General features: G+C 50.5%; 1 long non-coding RNA gene across 1 annotated transcript; it reads left to right on the top strand.

Annotated features, from left to right (window-relative positions):
* Window positions 1-2,880: 2,880 nt before the first annotated feature.
* Window positions 2,881-6,784, top strand: LOC113598529 (uncharacterized). Its single transcript, XR_003419158.2, has 3 exons — window positions 2,881-3,022; window positions 3,194-3,371; window positions 6,141-6,784. It is a non-coding gene; the product is annotated as an uncharacterized LOC113598529 (long non-coding RNA).
* The last annotated feature ends 1,886 nt before the right edge of the window (window positions 6,785-8,670 follow it).

Here is an 8,670-nt window from a genome sequence, read left to right as displayed (position 1 = left end):
GGCAGAGGGTAGCACTGGGTGAGAAGGGTCCCAGTGATGTGGTGACTTATGTTCTCAGTGGCTAAATCTCCTCTCCCAGTCTCGGTGGCCCTGGCCTCCAAAGCGGGGAGCACTTTAACCCTGAGAGCTAAAAGGCAGAATGGGAGAGGGGTGTGGGCAGGAGGAACACGTTACCATTTCCATTTATATTTATTTTTCTCTTTAACAATTTTTCTTTCTATTACTTAATATCCTGGCTCTCAGTATTACATGTATAAAACTTAAAGACTAATACATTTCTTTGGTGAGCGAGAGCTAAAATGTGTTCATTCTTGGGATACAAAACTGAAAAGGTTCTAAGAGGCTGCTCTGGGGAACCAGGGACTATCACCTGGAAGGGGCGCCTGGGTGGCTCAGTCAGTTGAGCAAATGACTTTGGCTCAGGTCATGATCTCATGGTTCCTGAGTTTAAGCCCTGCATGGGGCTCTCTGCTGTCAGTGCGGAGCCCACTATGATCCTCTGTCCCCCTCGCTCTCTGCCACTCTCCCAGTTGTGCTCACGCATGCGCACTCTCCGTCTCAAAAATAAGTAAACATTAAAAACCAAACAAAACAGAATCACCTGCAGAGATTGACTCAGGGGCCCCAGGCCACACCTGCTGCTGCAGATTCTCTGGGGGCGGGGCCAGGAATGTGCATGTTTTGTTTTCTTTTTTTTTTTCATATTAAATATAATTTATTGTCACATTGGTTTCCATACAACACCCAGTGCTCATCCCAACAGGTGCCCATCACCCACTTTCCCCTCTCCCCCAATGTTTGTAGCAGCACTTCCAACAATAGCCAAATTATGGAAGGAATGTGCATGTTAAACAAGCTCTCAGTTGAAGTCTAAGTCCCACAATAGTTGCTAACTGCCTTTGGGCTTTGCTTCTGCAGCAGTGCAAAGAACTCCCTTAGCCCACAGAGGTATCTACTGCTCCTATCCCCAGAGCGGCATCTTGCACAGGGTAGGTCCTGGCCGTCCTGTCTTCCGTGCAGAGTACACAGGGTTGCCTGGCCACGGGGGAGCATGGAGCTGAAGTCTCCTGAGATGTGCTCCCTGCCACAGAAGCTGCATCTGTCTTGAAGAGGGGGCACTTCTTCCTGATTTACACAGAGCTGCCCCGGGGGCTGGCAGCGGCCCTGGCCTGCTCTCGTGCTGCCTGCAGGGAAGGCTGACGGTTCCCTAGGACCACTGTGATCACCAGAGTGAGGACAGCGAGAGGAGGGAGGAAATGTGGCTGAGACACCCCAAGAGTGGCCTAGGGCTTGGAAAGAACGTCCTGACCTGAGTGACAGTGCTGCCCGGTGGATGGACCAGAACAGGGGTGGAGCCATGCAAGTGAAGAGGGGATTAAAATTTACTCTCTTAATAAATACATAAATATAAACGGAACTTTGTGTCCTTAATAAATACATAAATAAAAATGGAAATTGTAAGAATCAATTCTTCACTTCCGTGGCTAAAGAGAGAGTACTCTCACTCTTAAACACAGAACAAACAGGCTTGATGGGGGTGTGGGGTCGGGGGGAGACGGGGAAAATGGGTGATGGGCATTGAGGAGATCACTTGTTGGGATGAGCACTGGGTGTTGTATGTAAGGGATGAATCACAGGAATCTACTCCCCAAGCCAAGAGCACACTGTATACCCTGTATGTTAGCTAACTTGACAATAAATTATTATTTTTTTTTTTAAAGAGAGAGATTAAGTAATCTCTTGAGATGCGAGAGCGGGCAAGCTCAAGGGAGAGCTGCGCCCAGGGTTTGGGTCTCTATCTTTTACTGACAGTTGTTAGCTAAGGGGTGGAATATTTATTATTTGGGGAGGGGATGTCTTTGGGAGCAGGGTTTCATGTTTTTCTCCCTTACTTGGTCAGGATCTCTGACCTGGGGCCTGTCTGCTGGGATCTGGCTCCCTGTGTCTTGTTCGTGGAAAATGGCCAGGACAGGTTGCTAACTTTCCTGATGAAGGGGTTTGAGCCCCCTTTGCCAGTTTCCAGGCATCCTGTTAAAGCCTGAATAACTGCGTAGTCTAACAGTAGGACACAGGGTGAAGAGCAAAGTCACCGACGACCAACTTCAGGAAAGGGAGCAGAGAAAGGAGAGGAGACAGTGGAATAGAAAAAAGAACAGGGAGAATAAACAGGCAGAAACTCAAAGAAAAATAGAGAAACAATTACTTTTGAGATGGGGGTGCAGTGAGGAGTGGGCTGCTGGCAGGGCAGCATGCCTGGGCTCTTGGGGAGAGGATAGGTGGGTGGGATCTGGCTAATTTTAGGGAAAAAAATTCTGGCCTACCCTCACCCTCAACCACCCATCACTGACATTTTCCTTAACATTGGCCCACGATGGGGGCACCTGGGTGACTCAGTCAGTTAAGCATCTGACTTCAGCTCAGGTCATGATCTCACAGTTCACGAGTTCGAGCAGCTCAGAGCCTGGAGCCTGCTTCAGATTCTCCCTTCAGTGTCTCCCTCTCTCTCTGCCCCTCCCCACCCCTCAAAAATAAACATTAAAAAAATTAAGAACAAAAACAAAAACAAAACATTGGCCCAAAATTGATGGAGTAGGAGAAAGACTCTACAGACCAGGGACACTGAGTGTTTCTGGCTCTTTCCCTGGCTATGGTGAGGAAAAGGACTTTCCAATGTCATTGCTTTTCCATTGGCCACTGGAACCTGGTCATATTTGTGTTTTACATCTGAGCCATAAAAACCAGCAAATTACCTGTTGGGTTGTTTTAGCAAGGATTCTTGCTTGCTGATGACATTTCCCCTGGTGATATGCACCAATTGGAATTCTCCAGGGTGATTGCTATTATCACATCATCAGTAGTTTATCTTGGGAGCATTGGGGTTTTGCTGTTTGAATAACCAAGCCCGGGAGCCTGTGCCATGGGGGGAAATGTTTAGTCTGATGAAGAGAACCCCATGAGTCCAGCATCTTCTCGAGACCACGGCTTCTGGCCAGAGCTTATTTAAGAGAGCAGAAGTAAAAAGGTACAGGAGGAACATTTGCTTGTTTAATTGGCCATAGATTTTCCTGGCAATAATTTGCAGCAAGATAAGGGACCTCGTCAAGGTCATGTGTCTGGGCACGGCTGGGTGAGGAAAAGGACTAAGGAAAATCTGGGTGGTTGCCTTTTTAAATGAGTTTGCTGATTTTCCTAGGACTCATCCATCAGCTGATGAATGTCTACTGTTTAACTAAGAGTTCCTGCTCAACTGGCCTGGCTCTCAGCCTGGACCAGCGGTGTCTGGGTGAAGGCAAAGATGGAGGACCTGTCCTACAGTCATGAGTACCAAAGGCATTGGATCTACACCCCCAAGGCCAGGAACCTGCCCCAAGGTCAGTGGTTCACTACTCATCTTGGAGATAGAACCAGCCACTTCTGGGAAGCAGGATGGACAGCTGCGCATGTCCTGGCTTATATAGGCCCAGGCTGGTTCTCTGGCCGGGCCCACACTCTAGTCCCAGCCTTCTGGTCTGCTGGAGCAGAGCCTGTGATTCCCCAAGCTTGACCCAACACTGGTTTTATAGAGTGGACCATGTGCTCCCTTTCTCAGACGAAGTGGAGGCCCATAATAGCATCCACGTCTCTGTACTCTGTCGTGAGCATCCCTGCCTTATTATATTGTTCAGCATCGCTGTGAGCTACTGCGGTCCTCCGTTCCCACATAGACAGCTCTACGAAGCCATGGCCAGCGCTTGAACTGAGGTTTAGCACCGGACTCAACACTCACAAATGCTCAGGCAGTATTGCAATGAATGAATGAATGAAACGACTTGCCCAAAGACATATAGTTGGTACTTGCGGAGCTAGGACACTGAGGTTGGGTCCAGTTTAGTGATTCTTGTACTCCTCCACCCTGTCTACCAAGAGGTAGCGCAGAGGGGTTAAGCACACAAGCATGTGGCCCCCGACCGCTGGAGTCTGGGGCCTGGTTTATTTTCTAGCTGCTAGGTGGCCACAGAGGCGTGCCTCTCAGATTCCCCTTCAGGAAGGAAGGCCCCTTCAGTGGCCAGGAGGGCAGTTAGCAGACAGCGTCTGGCTACAGCACCTCAGCTCTGGAGCCTGGGCCAGTTCCTCCCAGTCAGCCCCAGCCAATGACCGTGGCAGGGGGCTGGGCTGGCCACTTCTGCCCAGAGCCGCACTCCTCTGGCAGGCGGTCTGTTCCAGAGCTCTGCACTGGGCTGGCTGAGACCCTGTCATGGTGCCCGGTGGTTTTCCAGCCTGAAGGTTCTTTCTCCCTCCCCCTTTTATATTTCTCACAGGCATTACTTTTTAAATTTTTTTTAAACATTTTTGAGAGAGAGAAAGACAGAGCATGAGTGGGGGAGGAGCGGAGAGAGAGAGGGAGACACAGAATCCGAAGCGGGCTCCAGGCTCACGAGCTGTCAGCACAGAGCCGGACGCGGGGCTCGATCCCACGAACCGTGAGATCATGACCTGAGCCGAAGTCGGGCACTTAACCCACCGAGTCACAGGCATTTACTTCTAATAAATCTCAATAGATCTTAGTGTCTGCTTCCCAGAGGACCCAGCTGACACAAGCCATGTGACCTGGGACAAGTTACCTCTCCAGCCTTCGCTTTTCTCATTACGGCCTGCCTCACAGGGTGGTTGTGAGGGGTCGCTGAATCCACGCGGCGCCTGGCCCAGGTTAGCACTCCATACACTCGAGCCAGTGCTACGACTCAGAAATCCCGCTTGGCCTGTGGATTTCAGTTGCAGGCATCCTGAACCTGGGTACAGGAACCGCAGCAAGATGTAGCCCTTGGACTGATTCACACACGCCTCTGAAGTAAAGTTATAGAGATGCCAACTCTAGTCCCTTTTCCTGGGCGGCAACGCAGGAGGCTAAGAGGGCAAGGGCTGGGGGCCGGGACTGAGCAGAGACTGTCTCTCTCCTGGGGAGTCAGGTTCTGAACATCCAAGGCTGAGCCTGAATACCCCCGACCCCCGACGTCCTGCTCAAGGCCCACTTCCCCCTGTGAAAATTTGTGAAGAAGGTGAGAGCCACACTTGGTGCCTCCTTCAGTCCCATTTGCCTCTCCCGTACACCCTTGACCACTTCCCTACCTCAACCTCCCTCCTCAACTGCCCTGGATGACCCTTGCAGCTAAGACATTGGCGCATTTAAGAACCAGAGAGCTCTTCTTTTTTCTTTTTCTTTTTTTAGTTTATTTATTTATTTATTTATTTAGAGTGCAAGTATGAGCGTGTGAGCAGGGGAGGGGCAGAGAGAGAGAGGGACAGAGAGAATCCCAGGCAGGCTCCTCCAGGCTTGATCCCCCAACTTGAGATCATGACTTGAGCCAAACTCAAGAGTCAGATGCTTAGGGGTGCCTGGGTGGCTCAGCTGGTTAAGCGTTGACTTCAGCTCAGGTCATGATCTCATGGTTCATGAGTTCGAGCCCTGAATGGGGCTCTCTGCTCTCAGCACAGAGCCCGCTTTGGATCCTCTGTGCCCTTCTTTCTCTGCCCCTCCCCTGCTTTCACTCTCTCTCTGTCTCTTTCAAAATAAATAAATAAACTTAAAAAAAAAAGAGTCAGAAGCTTAAAGATGGAGCCACCCAGGCTTCCCAAGAACCAGAGAGTTCTAACCCCAGGTCTGCCTCAGCGGCAAGCCACACCCTCTGTCTGGGAGCAGGCTCTAGTCTGCTGGGATCAATTTCTGCCTGTGTAAGGAAAGGTGTGGAGGTGGACAAGGGGTGATTCCCCTCTGGCTCTGCCATTCTGTGTCAAGGGTCTGCAAACTCTTTCTCTGAAGGTCAAGACAACAAAGATTTTATGTTTTTCAAGTCAGAAGGTCTCTGCCACAGCACTCTGCCATTGTGGCACAAAAGCAGACAATAGGCCAAAAAAAGAAAAAAAAAGTGTGGCTGTACTCCAAGAACGCAATCTACAAACACATGTCCTTTGCCTCAAGGGCCCATAATTGGCTGACTCCCGTTCTATGTGACAAATATGACGATACTCCCTGGGGAAACTGATTCCATCACCTGGAGCATAGTGATACTGGGGAGGGAAGTGGAGGGAACAAACAACAAATTTGGGTCAATGAGCTGTGAGATGTTGGCCGGGGCTTCTCCAAAACTGCTTTTCTTTTGCAGGACCTCTCAGGAAGGAGCTGTGTCCAGAGGGTAGTATAGCCACAATTGTGGTGGTGGCGGGGAGGGGACCAGAAGAATTTTCAGAAGACTGACCCAGTGGAGCAGAGCCAGGAGAATCAGAAAGAAATGGGTTCAGGGACCTGAGGACAATGGGGACCCCTGGAACAAACCATGCCTGAAGCTGGCAAGACTCTCTTTGAACTTTTTAATAATTGGTTCATTCAATGATGTTACCTTAGACCAAGCTAAGTGCTCTATCATTTACAATCAAAAGAAGTTTAACTGATGCAATCAGGGAACTCAGAAAAGGAGGGAATGCCACCCTACCCTATTAGGTCACCAAGCAGCCAGTCTATCCCCACACCCACAAACTCAACAGGGAAAGGAGGAAGTAGGGGCTTATTTGCAACAGGAACCAGAATAAACCCCCTGGTGCTCAGTCTGGTTTCCAGGGTGAGTCAAGGGTTAAATAGATCTATTGGAACAGGTCCTAATCTCTGCCCCTCTGCGCACCCCCCTCAAAGGGCTCAGCTCTCCATCCCTTTGCTCAGCTTCCTCTCCCCAAATGTCATGCAAATTATCCTACAGCAGCCTTTGACAGGTCCTGCTGAGTTAACTGCAGCTGGCTGCTGAATCCTTAGAAGGAGGATTGTCTCAATCAAAAGGAGAAAGTCTCTGCAGCCAATTAGGCCCTGCGTTATTTGACTAAGTGTGCCAGATTAATCGCAGGTATTAATTACAGGGTACGGAGGGCAGAAATGCAATTATCAGCACCTTCTCTTTGTGGGAGGTGGCCGTGGGCAGTGGAAATGGGAGAACCTGATCAAAGCTTACCGAGGTCGTCTTTCGAGCTGCGGCTGGGTGAGGGGATCATTCTGTAGGCTGGGAAGTGGAGAATCACAGGGCCTTGCTCTGGGCTGCCAGCTGGCCTGACCCTGAGGGCGGTTCAAATGGTTCAGATTCTGGCATGGGCTCTATGCAGGGAAGGTGTTGGTAGTCCGGGTGGGACACAGCTCCGGTCTTAGCTCTGCCCTGATGCACCAGCTGAGCCTGGACCAGTGATCCGATCTGGAATTTAGTTTCTCATCTGTTAAGGAGGAGTTGTTCTGGAGTTAGTGTTTCTCAAAACAGGGTTCTGTTGGCCCTTGGGACTGGTCAGTTCTTCCTGTGTGGGACTACTCCACACGTTGCCCAGGGAGCACACTCACTAGGAATCCCTTCTGCCCACCCTAGACACCTCTAAACCACTGGGCCATCGCTCAACATGTCCCTTAGGGAGACAGTACCACCCCTGGCTGAGACCCCCTATCCCACAGCCTTCCTGGAGGCTGTGTCTCCCCCTCAGACTGGGGCTCCCTGAGGGCAGGGCTGTGTCTCTCCCTCCTCAGACTGGGGCTCCTCTACCTCAGGGTCCTTCGTTTGAGAAATGGGGATTACAATGTGCCTTCTTCATTGGGGTCTGGAGAGTAAATGTGATGTCACTGGTAAGAATGATGAAAAGTGCCTGGCACGTAGTAAGTATAATATTTGTCACCGCTATGATGTGTACAACCTCCTCCTGAGTATTAATTATCTAACTTCAACCCTTCAAAGCACATGCCATTGTCCCCATTTTACGGATGGGGAAACTGAGGACCCGAGAGGTTCAATAACTTGCCAGATTTCAACAGTAGGTCAGGGACTTCCTAGCCTGGCCCATTTGAGGGAGGGGGGACATGACGAGGCCAGGCATTTACTGACCTCTTTTATCCATTGTCTGTGCTGTGGGGGTGGAGAAAAGACAGGACAGTAGCCGGGGTCTTCAAGTGATTACTTTCAGCTCAGGGAGGCAGACTGGTGGTGAGGGCCTTCCGGGGACTGTCCAGCCACACACTTCTCAGGCACCAGGTCTATAAATCCAAACCTGGAGTCCAGGAGGTCCTTCCCCTCTCTGGACCGATTGAGATGGTTCTCAAGAGCATGAAATGAAGCCTGAACTCCAGGACCAGGTCTGTAAATAGCAAGGCTGGGGGGGCCAGGGAATTCATGGAGTCTTGTCCAAGGGGGCTGCTCCCCGGGGCGGCTGCGGAAAGGGAACCACCCTGGCAGGATACTTCCTCCATTATTGCTGGGAGCAGCAAAGGAAGGTGAAGCAGGCCACAGAGTCTCACATGCAGACATTCAGAGCCCAATCAGCATATCACAGAGAAGCCACAGAAAGCTCAGGGACACGCCAAGGGATGGAAGTCAGCCACTTCTCTGCCAGCTTCCTCTCCTCACTATGGTCCATAAGGCCTGGTGACATCTCCAGGGTGGCTACCCCAACCTCTCTGACCTCATCTTTGTGCCACTGTGTCTAGACACACTGACATTTCTGTTCCTCTTTCTTACCTCAGGGCCTTTGCACTTACAGTCAATGCTGCCTGGAATGCTTTTCACCTGCACCTTCCTCTGGCTGACTCCTTATTACTCGATCTCAGATCAGAATCCTCTATTCAGAAAGGCCTTCCCAAACCACCGCCACATTGTTGAACATTGTTTATTGTTTATC

Source organism: Acinonyx jubatus, chromosome B2 (assembly GCF_027475565.1).
Source record: "Acinonyx jubatus isolate Ajub_Pintada_27869175 chromosome B2, VMU_Ajub_asm_v1.0, whole genome shotgun sequence".
Classification (NCBI taxonomy): Eukaryota; Metazoa; Chordata; class Mammalia; order Carnivora; family Felidae; genus Acinonyx; species Acinonyx jubatus.
This window is presented reverse-complemented; position numbering and strand designations above follow the sequence as displayed.